Below are 14,668 nucleotides of genomic sequence, written 5' to 3' on the forward strand. Positions count from 1 at the left end.
CGGCACAGCGGACACACCAGGAACCGCGGTGTTGGCCGTCGAATGGCGCTAGCTGCGCAGCATTTGTGCACCGCCGCCGTCAGTGTCAGCCAGTTTGCCGTGGCATACGGAGCTCCATCGCAGTCTTTAACACTGGTAGCATGCCGCGACAGCGTGGACGTGAACCGTATGTGCAGTTGACGGACTTTGAGCGAGGGCGTATAGTGGGCATGCGGGAGGCCGGGTGGACGTACCGCCGAATTGCTCAACACGTGGGGCGTGAGGTCTCCACAGTACATCGATGTTGTCGCCAGTGGTCGGCGGAAGGTGCACGTGCCCGTCGACCTGGGACCGGACCGCAGCGACGCACGGATGCACGCCAAGACCGTAGGATCCTACGCAGTGCCGTAGGGGACCGCACCGCCACTTCCCAGCAAATTAGGGACACTGTTGCTCCTGGGGTATCGGCGAGGACCGTTCGCAACCGTCTCCATGAAGCTGGGCTACGGTCCCGCACACCGTTAGGCCGTCTTCCGCTCACGCCCCAACATCGTGCAGCCCGCCTCCAGTGGTGTCGCGACAGGCGTGAATGGAGGGACGAATGGAGACGTGTCGTCTTCAGCGATGAGAGTCGCTTCTGCCTTGGTGCCAATGATGGTCGTATGCGTGTTTGGCGCCGTGCAGGTGAGCGCCACAATCAGGACTGCATACGACCGAGGCACACAGGGCCAACACCCGGCATCATGGTGTGGGGAGCGATCTCCTACACTCGCCGTACACCACTGGTGATCGTCGATGGGACACTGAATAGTGCACGGTACATCCAAACCGTCATCGAACCCATCGTCCTACCATTCCTAGACCGGCAAGGGAACTTGCTGTTCCAACAGGACAATGCACGTCCGCATGTATCCCGTGCCACCCAACGTGCTCTAGAAGGTGTAAGTCAACTACCCTGGCCAGCAAGATCTCCGGATCTGTCCCCCATTGAGCATGTTTGGGACTGGATGAAGCGTCGTCTCACGCGGTCTGCACGTCCAGCACGAACGCTGGTCCAACTGAGGCGCCAGGTGGAAATGGCATGGCAAGCCGTTCCACAGGACTACATCCAGCATCTCTACGATCGTCTCCATGGGAGAATAGCAGCCTGCATTGCTGCGAAAGGTGGATATACACTGTACTAGTGCCGACATTGTGCATGCTCTGTTGCCTGTGTCTATGTGCCTGTGGTTCTGTCAGTGTGATCATGTGATGTATCTGACCCCAGGAATGTGTCAATAAAGTTTCCCCTTCCTGGGACAATGAATTCACGGTGTTCTTATTTCAATTTCCAGGAGTGTATGATCTTATTTGTTCTAAAGTACTTTGTATCTGTAAATTTGTGCATAGAGTTGTCACAGATAATAAGTGTGATCACTGCGGTAGTCCATTATCTCTGCCCGTAGTGCAAGCTAATTTTTCTAAACGAATGTACTTTCTGAAACGACAAACATATTTGTCTTTGACGCCAGCTACCCTTATCCCAAGGACTACACTTATTCCAAATAATATCATTATTTACAACTATAAAAGTGCGAAAGTTTAGTACTGGTCCCCTGATTACAACTAATGCTCAGCTGATTGATACCGGGAAAACTGTTGTAATCCCACGGATAAACTTAACACCATTACATCGAAGTATGCTTTTTCAATTGACAGGAAGACAGTTGCTTATTGAAATTGCTTTTGCGATCACTATAAATCTGTCGCAGGGACATGCGCTTCAAAGAGCAGGATTGTATTATTTACCATACCCCATATTTACTCACGGACAGTTGGTTCAAAATGGTTCAAATGGCTCTGAGCACTATGGGACTTAACATCTGAGGTCATCAGTCCCCTAGACTTAGAACTACTTAAACCTAACTAACCTAAGGACATCACACACATCCATGCCCGAGGTAGGATTCGAACCTGCGACCGTAGCGATCGCGCAGTTCCAGACTGTAGCGCCTAGACCCGCTTGGCCGCTCCGGCCGGCCACGGGCAATTGCATGTAGCCTTTTCAAAGGTAAATTAACCGACTAACATTTTTGCACCCCTTAAAGAAAATGAAACACGAGAAGTACAGGATGATTACATTCTTACGTGAGATATTGTTTACGCCGAGGTATTATAATTCTCTATAAAGAATTTCGTTCAAAATTATGTTCATGGAAATGTATACACGCTGTCTCTCCTAAGAGCCGTCAGGCACATTTTTTCAGGTGTTTGAGCAGACATTTTCAATTCGGCTTTTGCATTGTGTAGCTATGTTCTGCCCAAGCAAATAGTGCTCGTCAAATCTTCCATGGGACGCGCAGTGTCACTAGAAAGCGTCGGTTTGTGTCCCGTTCCAAATAAATTTATTTTTGAATCGGAATTTTAAGTCATCATTCGATAGGGCGGTCCCAGATTAGTCTAGTGCGACATTTGTTACATCGATATGTGTTAACAGGGACAGTAACACACGATGAATAATCAGTCTTCCAGCAGCGGCAGCAATACACTGGCCCACGCTGACTGCTACCCGCAAGCATGAAGCGCTACTTAGTCACTGCAGGACTGCTGTTTATTTTTCGTGTGTTACTGTCTGTTAACACATATCGATAAAACAAATGTAGCACTAGGCTAATCTTCGACCGCCCTATCGAATGGTCACGTAAAGTTCCCATTGAAAAACAAATTTGTTTGTAATGGGAAACAAATCGGCACTGGAAGACGTGACGCGCACTATTTGTTTAGGCTGTCTCTAGCTACACAATGCAAAAACGAAACTGCAAACATCTGCCGAAACACCAGAGAAAATGCACCTGACTACTCTTAGGAGAGACACCTGGTATACAAGAATGCATCATAAGTTCATGATTATTATTTCAGGATTCGAACCTGCGACCGTAGCGGTCGCGCGGTTCCAGACTGAAGCGCGTACAACCGGTCGGCCACATTGGCCGGCCAAACCAATTGACAGCACAAGGCAACAGTAATTATGTAACGGCTACTACACTGATGTAGGGCCTACTCAGTATTATTTACTATTACTATTATTATTGTTTATTTTTTAAAGTAACTCAGACGTTAGGTCTGGTAAAAAATGGAAAGTGACGCGGACCTTGATCAAGCGCGACTTCCTTTTAACTGTACGGTATATGTTATATTGCACTTAGGAACTTTCGGGTGATTGAACATGTATCAATAATTACAGATTTCTGTATATATAAGTTTGGATGTAGCTGTATGGCATTGATGTACTGGTGGATATTGCGTGGTATGACTCCTGTAGTTGATAGTATAATTGGTATAATGTCAACTGTATCCTGATGCCACATATCCTTGACTTCCTCAGCCAGTTGGATGTATTTTTCAATTTTTTCTCCTGTTTTCTTTTGTATATTTGTTGTATTGGGTATGGATATTTAGATTAGTTGTGTTAATTTCTTCTTTTTATTGGTGAGTATGATGTCAGGTTTGTTATGTGGTGTTGTTTTATCTGTTATAATGGCTCTGTTCCAGTATAATTTGTATTCATCATTCTCCAGTACATTTTGTGGTGCATACTTGTATGTGGGAACGTGTTGTTTTATAAGTTTATGTTGTAAGACAAGCTGTTGATTTATTATTTTTGCTACATTGCCATGTCTTCTGGGGTATTCTCTATTTGCTAGTATTGTACACCCGCTTGTGATGTGATCTACTGTTTCTATTTGTTGTTTGCAAAGTCTGCATTTATCTGTTGTGGTATTGGGGTCTTTAATAATATGCTTGCTGTAATATCTGGTGTTTATTGTTTGATCCTGTATTGCAATCATGAATCCTTCCGTCTCACTGTATATATTGCCTTTTCTTAGCCATGTGTTGGATACGTCTTGATCGATGTGTGGCTGTGTTAGATGATACGGGTGCTTGCCATGTAGTGTTTTCTTTTTCCAATTTACTTTCTTCGTATCTGTTGATGTTATGTGATCTAAAGGGTTGTAGAAGTGGTTATGAAATTGCAGTGGAGTAGCCGATATATTTATATGAGTGATTGCTTTGTGTATTTTGATAGTTTCTGCTCGTTCTAGAAAGAATTTTCTTAAATTGTCTACCTGTCCAAAATGTAGGTTTTTATGTCGATAAATCCCCTTCCTCCTTCCTTTCTGCTTAATGTGAATCTTTCTGTTGCTGAATGTATGTGATGTACTCTATATTTGTGGCATTGTCATCGTGTAAGTGTATTGAGTGCTTCTAGGTCTGTGTTACTCCATTTCACTACTCCAAATGAGTAGGTCAATATTGGTATAGCATAAGTATTTATAGCTTTTGTCTTGTTTCTTGCTGTCAATTCTGTTTTCAGTATTTTTGTTAGTCTTTGTCTATATTTTTCTTTTAGTTCTTCTTTAATATTTGTATTATCTATTCCTATTTTTTGTCTGTATCCTAGATATTTATAGGCATCTGTTTTTTCCATCGCTTCTATGCAGTCGCTGTGGTTATCCAATATGTAATCTTCCTGTTTAGTGCGTTTTCCCTTGACTTTGCTATTTTTCTTACATTTGTCTGTTCTAAAAGCCATATTTATATCATTGCTGAATACTTCTGTTATCTTTAGTAATTGGTTGAGTTGTTGATTTGTTGCTGCCAGTAGTTTTAGATCATCCATGTATAGCAAATGTGTGATTTTGTATCCATAATTTGTATTATTTAGCATGTTGGATGGTGGGTTCAGAGCAAGGCAGAACCAGAAAGGACTTAATGAGTCTCCTTGGTATATTCCACGCTTAATCTGTATTGGCTGTGATGTGATATTATTTGAATTTGTTTGGATATTAAGTGTGGTTTTTCAATTTTTCATTACTATGTTTAGGAACTGTATCAATTTAGGATCTACTTTGTATATTTCCAATATTTGTAGTAACCATGAATGGGGTACACTATCAAAAGCTTTTTGGTAATCAATGTATGCGTAGTGTAGCGACCTTTGTTTAGTTTTAGCTTGATATGTCACCTTTGCATCTATTATCAGTTGCTCTTTACATCCTCGTGCTCCTTTGCAACAGCCTTTTTGTTCTTCATTTATAATTTTGTTCTGTGTTATATGTGTCATTAATTTCTGTGTAATGACTGAAGTTAATATTTTGTATATTGTTGGTAGGCGTGTTATGGGGCGACATTTAGCCGGGTTTGCTGTGTCTGCTTGATCTTTAGGTTTCAGATAAGTTATTCCATGTGTAAGTGTATCAGGGAATGTGTATGGGTCTGCAATGTAACTGTTAAATAATTTAGTTAGATGTGAATGTGTTGAGGTGAACTTCTTTAGCCAGAAATTTGCTATTTTATCTTTTCCAGGGGCTTTCCAATTGTGAGTAGAATTAATTGCTTGGGTGACTTCATGTTGCAAAATTATCACTTCAGGCATTTGTGGTATCATCTTGTATGTGTCTCTTTCTGCTTGTATCCACCGTGCATGCCTGTTATGTTGTACCGGGTTTGACCATATGTTGCTCCAGAAGTGTTCCATGTCTGTTATGCTTGGTGGATCGTCTATTTTAATGTGTGTGTTATCTATTGTCTGGTAAAATTTCTTTTGGTTTGTGTTGAATGTTTGGTTTTGTTTCCTTCTATTTTTCACTTTTTTTGTATCTTCTAAGTCGTTTGGCCAATGCTTGTAATTTCTGCTTCTTTTCATCTAATTGCTCTATCGCTTCTTGTTGTGAGATTTTACTTAACCTTTTTCGTTTTTTTTTCTGACATTTCATTTCCTATAAATTGTGTTAGCTGTCCGATGTCTTTTCTCAGTTTTTCTATTCTGATCTGTAGCCTGTGTTTCATGCTGGTTTTGTGGGTTTCTTCTGTGTGTTGGTTGGTTCTGATCTCTGCCTAGTGTGTATATTTAGTGTAGTGAGTGCTCCTATATAAACCAGTAGTTGTAACTCTTCCATAGTTGTGTTTTCATTTATTTTGTTGTGTATGATTGTGTTGATAGTTTTTATTGTTGTTTCGACTTGTGGGTTATTTAGCGGCCTATGCAAGAATGGTCTAATGTCTGTATTTGTGTCTTTGTATTCTATATATGTCAGCTGAAATTTTTCTTCTACATCTAACATGTGTGTTACTTCGAGTTCTATTTGTGCTTGTTCTGGTGGCTGTCTTAGGATTTCGTTTTCCTCTGATTGTTTAATTGATGCGTGTTGTTCTTTGTTTGTTTGCTCTGGGATGTTTGAGTCCATTACTGTATTTTCTTCTTCTTCTGATTGCACATTATTTTGTTCCAGTATTTGTTGTACTTGTTGTTTGATGTTTTCTAATTCTGACTGGGGTATCCTGTTATTTTTGATTATTACACGGATCTGATCAGCTAGTCGTTGTTCAGTTAAAAATTTTAATTCTGGGTATCTGATAATAAATGTTGTGTATACTTGTGATCTGTATCCAGTTGTGTTGGTTCCTAGGTTTGTTGGTTGGTAATAACAGAACATGAGGTGTCGATTAACTTCATCTGACCATCTCATCCTCTGTCTTTGTTTTCCTTCTAGGGTGATTGCAGGAAGCATATCCTGAAAAACACCCCTATTTGGATTTAAATCATTTTCCAGTTGGCTAGCAGTGTCGTTACCATTGTGGGTGGGCATAGGGTTCAAACGTCGTCCCCGACCATGACGGCGCTTGTCCGAGGCTTCTTTAGCTCTGTCCTGAACCAACTAATCACACTAAAAGGGGGGTTAGCCCTATTAGTGGTTTGTTCTTTTCATCGCCTTTTACGACTGGCAGAACATACCAGAGGCCTATTCTTTTCCCGGGCCTCCACGGGGTTATTATTGTTATTATTATTATTATTGTTATTAGCGCCAGTAGTGGAACACAAAACATTACGAGCTTGAAGTCTTCAATTTCTGCCCGTTCGGAAGTAAGCACTCTGCGAAAGAAGTTGTTTTATGGAGACGAGTGGTGCAGAGGAAACATGTTTTGTATTAAAGGTCTACCCTCAATGTTGACAGTTAGCTTTCTTTCTGAAAAGAAGTTGTACTTAGCATTTGCAACACATTGCGAATTGCTTCATCATTCTGTAAAACCTAAAAAACTCCTCGCGAACACACTATGAAGGCCAACGGTACCTAACGGCCGCCGTGTCATCCTCAGCCTACAGGCGACACTGGATATGGAGGGGCATGTGGTCAGTGCACCGCTCTCCCGGCCGTTTTGTCAGCTTACGAGACGAGAGCCTCCATTTCTCAATCAAGTAGCTCCTCAGTTTGCCTCACAAGGGCTGAGTGTACCCCTTTTGCCAACAACGCTCGGCAGACCGGATGGTCTCCCGTCCAAGTGCTAGCCCTGCCCGACAGCGCTTAATTTCGGTGGTATGACGGGAACCGGTGTTACCTCTGCGGCAAGGCCGTTGGCTCATTCTGTAAAAATTTGTTAGAAATAGGTAGTACCAACTGTCTCAATAGCTCGTGATTTAATAGACACCTACAGAAACTGAAAGTCATTTATCTTTTGTCATTTTAAAAATACAACAGATCAAAAATTGTGTTATGTTCTACAGTTTAGTTAGGCCCTAATGCTGATGGTGGGGGCTGGAGGGGTACTAAACGATATCTGATTACACTCAGTGGTAATGCCCTCAGAAAGGTAGGTCCTCGCTGTTATCCTCGAACATTAGTTGTACTACCGATTGGTACCGTTCCAAGTTCGTGGAAATATTTTACGAAGTGTGGTAGCAGTGAAGTACAATGCTCCATTTGCTTTAAAAAATTAATAACGGGAGGAGGCACATCAAACTTGAGACGTCATATAAGGAGGAAACATCCACAGTATGCCCTGGAAGAGAAAATAACTTTGATTGAGACAGGTCTACCTACAGTTTTATTGACGCGCCATAAACTTGGGGTAGTAGAGCGAACCCTTAATTATGTGTTTGCTAGAGGGTGAAATGTTGATGCCATGCAAAAGTGACGATGCAGGAAGGTCATCAACTTGTAACCTTTCGCTCTCGCTGTTGCCCCGCCCATCTCCTCACCTTCACAAACGTTGCTGGAGACAGTGAGGCCGATTTCTGCCGCTGCCTCTGTCCCATATCGACCGTGATCTGCTACTCCTTATCCTTTATTAGAGTTTTTCAATCTTTGTTCGAAGTCTACGCTTATTGCTGGATGTAATAGCAATAAAAAGCCTAAAACAGGTTATTTCGGAAACCGGTTATTTTCGAGCGGTTTCAAGTCACGTTAAACTGGAGACAAAAAGAACCGGAACCGGTGTAACCGAAAACCGTTTTTTTTCCCCAGTGATAACCGCCATCTATATCTGAAGGCACTAACACTGCCATCGAATGGCTCTGAGCACTATGGGACTTAACAGCTGAGGTCATCAGTCCCCTAGAACTCAGAACTACTTAAACCTAACTAACCTAAGGACATCACACACAGCCATGCCCGAGGCAGGATTCGAACCTGCGACCGTAGCGGTCGCGTGGTTCCAGACTGAAGCGCCTAGAACCGCTAGGCCACATCGGCCGGCCTACACTGCCATCGAGCAAGTGGGCGTAAAATCTACGAAATGCGAAAAAATGCCAAGTAATTTTAGTAGCCGATCAAAATTTAATTAGTTAGCTCTGTATTCGCGAAAAATTGCCCCTATTCTTCTAGACGGCATCCTAGCACTTTATCAGAAAAGAGTGAAGAACGTGAAGAACTAGTGTGTAATTTTGGATGAGTCCCTCAGCTTGGCGGGAGGCACTGTCGTCAAACGCAGAAAGCCTTTCACCTGCCACTATGCTCTCCAGAAGTTTAGGAGCATATATCTACAGGATGTGAAACGAGACATGATCAGTCCCTCCACTGTTGTGATTTAATATAAGCGGTACGCGTCGTGAACTCTACACTGTTAGAACGAACCGTGAACGTTTGTGTGTGTTACATCTGCAACATCTGTCTATTTGACCATGTGCTCCATACGCCCAGTTAAGACGGTTGCAGTCAAGCATGTTACGTGGCTACCATACGCTTTGTCCACTTCATCGGCTCCTGAGTGCACGAGGACCCCAGTACCTCGTACCGGATGTCAAGTACCTATCTTATCGACATAATCGCAACACAAGGCCTCACTCATCTAGCATCCTGCCCGAGTCCAACCATAAAACAAAAACATTGCTGATGTTCCCCTCTCGAACAACCTACCTTGCACACGGTACAATTGGATGTCCTGTTGCATTTAAGAAATAGGAAACGCACTTCCTGCTATCATCCTAATAGTTTTTTCCAAAAATTAACGGCTACGAGTGTGGCCAGATTCCCTCTGTCAAATAGTAGGGCAAATGCTCCCATATGTTTCAAGATGCGCATCTTTCGCTTCTCACTTCTCAGTCAATCACGCCACTTCCTTTCCTTTTTATTCATTACTTGTTTTAACAGCTCTCTCTGTCTCCTCTTCTTCTACCACTTCTCCATACCAACTTCTAGCGCTCATAACTTATATATATCTGCCTGTAACTTGTCTTTGTCATTGTCCGCAGCTCGTGGTCGTGCGGTAGCGTTCTCGCTTCCCGCGCCCGGGTTCGATTCCCGGCGGGGTCAGGGATTTTCTCTGCCTCGTGATGACTGGTTGTTGTGTGATGTCCTTAGGTTAGTTCGGTTTAAGTAGTTCTAAGTTCTAGGGGACTGATGACCATAGACGTTAAGTCCCATAGTGCTCAGAGCCATTTGAACCATTTTGTCATTGTACTCTTCAGGAGCGATTATAAACTGCTTTTTCAGCGCCATTTGTGCCTTAGTAATTTCTAAATGTTAGAGTATATAGTATATGTATCTTATGCTTGTTATAATGAATATAATGTAAAATTTCTCTTTAGATGTAAGAGGCTGCTTTATGGCCCCAATCTTGCCACAATATATAAATGAATAAAAATAAATTAAGCTTCACCATTTTTGATAACGAACAGGAATCTGTGAAGTATGCGAAGAGAGGAATTGGTACATCTTGTAAGAGATTTAGTGACAAGTCATAAGAAAGGTATCTTTCTGTTTTATGATGATGTTCGGTTCGTGGGGCGCTCAACTGCGCGGCCATCAGCGTCCGTACAAATTCACAATTTTTACACAGTCCAATTTTTGTACAATCCAATCTAGCAACTGTCAGGAATGGTGATGAAATAATGAGGACAACACAAACACCCAGTACCCGGGCAGAGAAAATTCCCAACACGGCCGGGAATCGAATCGCGGACCCCGTGATCCACAGGCTGCAGCGCTACCCACTAGACTACCAGCTGCGGACTTTTTGTTTTATGATTTGGTACTAAATATTATAGAGCAGCGTTTTTACAGTGAAAATTTATTGTCCGAGACGTCAGACTGAAACATTTGCTTGTATCAATCTGGTAGCTGTTTAGAGAGCCGCTAGTGTTGGCATCAGCTGCAGAGGACGAAGATATCACAAAAATATGTCATCAAGGTTACGGTGCTGAGGAAGATTACGGACGTTGAGCCGAGAGTGTGGTGTGTGATAAATTACGTAACATCTGGGAGAATCGGTTTAGCTGGAAACGATTTCTTGAAAGCACCTCTGCATTAACAAAAATCGACATGAAGATTTACAGGTCCCTATATGGTTTACAGGGTTCATATTAATGTTTACTACGTCATTCGCACCAGACTCTTAGATCAGTATTACGGACCTCACAGCAGCACTCTAATGAAAAATGAATTCAGATCTGGTACGAAATATCAATTGAAGCGTTGTCTTATAATAAGACACATGCAAATACCCAATTACCAGGAGCTGCCATATACTTACTTTGTTGAGGATAGTGAAAAGGCAGTTATGTATTCGCCAGTAAGTGCTGGCTTTTAGCACAACCGAGTGTTCCGAAGTCACAATGTATTTATAATCACCATTCCTTATTGACAACACACCACGTAAGAGATACATTAGTTGACCAAAGAAAATAACTTACGCATTCTCTTGCGCAAAAGATGTCCTTGGAAAATCTAGTCTTGTCTGTAAATTCAAGACGCACCGTTTTCAAATTCCTTCTGTGGAACTACATCTTATCATGCTTTTTTATTTCAGTCTCTGATCACAAATGAATTCTTCAGTCTGTTATGACGATCCTCAGATCTTTTTTGCACAATGTCCTAAATTGATACGGCCATAATGGCATCGTCAAAACATATAAATATAATCAGCATAGCATCGTCACATAGATTTAAAATATGGTGTAGAATAGGCCACATCGTCCACATAATGATTATTGCCAACTAGCTAGGAGCTAGGACATAGTGTAAAAAAGATCTGATGATGGTCATAACAGACTGAAACCGGTCATCGTCTAAAGAATTCATTTGTGATCAGAAAAAAGCATTTTACAGTATTCGATCACTGTTTGTACACGCGATTATGTCGCAGTTGGTGAAACATCTTACCATGTTTCGATTCTCTTCTTTCCCGGTTTTTTCACAGTCCATGATCCGCTTCCAAATGTACATTCTCAGAAATATCCTCTTCAATTTACCTATTAATGATCCTTGTCCACTTATGCTATCCACAGCTGTAGATTCGTTGTGGCTGGGTATTCCCTAGAAGCCGATCCTGTGTAGAGAGGTGCCTCGTTCGTCCGCCTACTGCGGCTTTCTTCTCAGGTCTTGACGCGCCATATTGCTGCGTCTTGATGATCACAACAGCGGTCAGTTTGGTGTTGTTCTTAAACCATTTGTTGGCCGGTGTCTTTTCTGACTTTTGTTACAGTTTTTTGAATGCTTAATAAGCTTGTTTTTGAAAATTTCTTTATATTTTGGTGTTTGCCTTGCTTTTTCATGTTGATGCAATACATAAGTTACAAGCCGCGGACTCTCGGTGTGTCGTAGGTGGCACATGGAGTGCGCTGTGTGGGCGACTGAGCATGTGGTCGCTCATCTCTTACAGGCACACCCTATATGGTTATCAACCAGCAAACCCACGACTAAAATCCAGAAAGAGCTTCCTCAGATCTACCGAGGCTCTAGTTGGGGCACCACAGCAATGCCGAATCGAACTATGGCGTGCAAGGCTTACCAGTACTGTGAGATGGATTACACCAAGCTAAAGACTACCATCCGGCTACACAAAGAATTGGAGTACATGGAGATCCCACAACAGACTATGCTCGGGTGTCACGAAATGTTAAGAGCCATTTGACTTAATGGAGTTTCCTAGAGGAGCCGCCACTCTGTGAGTGAAGAGCAACGCAGACGACCTCCCACCTGCTCCAGTGTACCCAATGTCCAGCAACATGAACAACAGAAGACCTGCTACATGCAACGCCAAATGCAATAGAGGTCGCTAACTTCTGGGCGGCAAAAGTGCAAATAATTGTCTTGAAAATATATATACACACGACATGTAAATATTTTACATTACTTTATACATCGTGAATACTTCTGACACGAATAAACAAATAAAATCTCTTACAGGCAGAGAATGGCTTGCAGTCTGGTGCTGTGGTTGTTCTGCGTCAAAATGGTTCGGTGCGGTTCTGTTGATAAGGCTATTTGTTTACTAGTTTGAAAAGCAGCTACGACAGTTCGACACAAAATCCCGTTCTTTAGAGTGTCAGGCTCAATGCACGTATCATATGCATCTGTCCGAATCTGATGTACACCTACCAGTTTTTCAGTGGTCCGTATCTTCCAGTTAACAACATTGTACTAAACGCTGCCGATTACTGGTGATAAGAAACGGACCGAGACGTTATCTCAAACGGTATTCCACTGTTACTGCGGAAATTTTGCCTCAGTGGTATTCTTGAGTGAGTTGCCTCTATCAGCGCGGTATAGTTTCTTTGCAGTCATATCTCTCTGGAGTAGCTCTCCTGCACGTAGTACTGTCGGGTGCAGCCGACTGTAGAAGGAATCGTTGTGTGGTCATTGGGTGTTGATGCGGACTGTGGTCTGGATTTGTCGGAAAGGCTGTTGTCGATGAAAGTGGAACTTGGAAGACTTCTCATGAGTGAAATCTAAATACTTCTGTTTGTTGGTTAGTTACTAATTTACATGTTTAGGTTTTTTATCTTTCATTGTTCCTTTGATGCCATTACTCTGTCAAACCATTTCCATTGAAAAAATTTGAAATGTTGAATTGCCTAAGTAAAATTAATAAAAGCATGGAAAAAACTGCTGAGTGGATGGCCGCATGCACATCTTGTGTCAGTTACGTTGCCGATGTGCAAGCTCGTCCGCCGCGCCGGCTTCGATGATGCTGCAGCATCGTAACTTAGCCCAGCCCTCTCTTTAAAACTTGTGCTTCAATGCGTTGCCACTGGAGGACGTTCTTAAAGGTCTCACAGTTTGAAAGTTCTCGATATTGTCTCCATGGCGGCGTGCTTGCCACTGTTTCCGTTTTATATAATAATTTGAACTAAGCTTCTTTCCAACATATCTCGTAACGACACCATTACCGAGGTTAAACGAGTAGAAATAGCACTTAGAAGAAAGAAGTCACACTGTGTTTAGCGCACTTCATGGAAAAGCCTGACTACCTGGCTGAGTTGATTACTGTTATGAAAAGTATGTAACGTGGTTTAAACAAATTGTAGTAGCATGTAATGAACTAACAAAAGAATCAGACTCTAAATAATTCAGGTAGTATCCAGAAGAAATTCAAATCAAAAGATGGTCACAGCTGCATTCAATGATTAATAATATCATTGTCAAGATAATGCCCACAGATGTTGTAGATCTGGCAGATGACTGTGAGATTATGTGGCCTATAAAAGTGACTACTAGTGCAACTCGCGTAGGAAAGTACGTTGCAACCAGTAAAGTAATCCAGAACGTTAAAATATCTGGTAAGGAACTAGTACAGTTTACTGGGGAAAATCTGAAGAGTAAAATCATAACAGAAATCAAAAAGCCATTACTACCAACTGATCATGTTACCATATTAGCTTATCAACGCTTTTCGATCCTAGTTTCTAGAATCTATACCGTCAAGATGGTTTATCATTTTTGAAGGCAATAAAAATCAAGGATTTGCCAACAGCTGTTGAAACGACTGCCAGTGAAGATGGGCAACATTTTGACGCATTACAGGGAAAGAAGAGGTACCAAATTTGGAACATAACATATAACGATAATTTTTAATTATACACCGAACAATTTTGAGTCGATAGTGAGCCATGAATTTTAGGGTTTGTTTTCTCAGAAAAAAAAGAGGGAAGTGGCGGAGGTTGAGTCAAAATATCTTAGAGTATTTCATTTCATTTCATTTGAAGGCAATAAAAATTAAGGATTTGCCAACAGCTGTTGAAACGACTGCCAGTGAAGATGGGCAACATTTTGACGCATTACAAGGAAATAAGAGGTACCAAATTTGGAACATAACATATAACGATAATTTTTAATTATACATCGAACAATTTTGAGTCGATAGTGAGCCATGAATTTTAGGGGTCGTTTTCTCAGAAAAAAAAGAGGGGAGTGGCGGAGGTTGAGCCAAAATATCTTAGAGTATTTCATTTCATGTTGTACACAAGCGACCTGCCAAATACCAGCCGAATAGGTTGGCCGTGTCTGCAGTGGCACCGGTGAAGGCGACGGAGGCGTTAGCATCTGCAACGGGACATGAGGCAGGTTCAGTTACCCCGATGAGGCCAAGAAGTCGCAACTCCCCCCCCCCCCCCTTCCCCAACGCCACCTGGCGTCTCCTTCAGACGCTGCGT

This window comes from Schistocerca cancellata, chromosome 2 (assembly GCF_023864275.1).
Source record: "Schistocerca cancellata isolate TAMUIC-IGC-003103 chromosome 2, iqSchCanc2.1, whole genome shotgun sequence".
Taxonomy (NCBI): domain Eukaryota; kingdom Metazoa; phylum Arthropoda; class Insecta; order Orthoptera; family Acrididae; genus Schistocerca; species Schistocerca cancellata.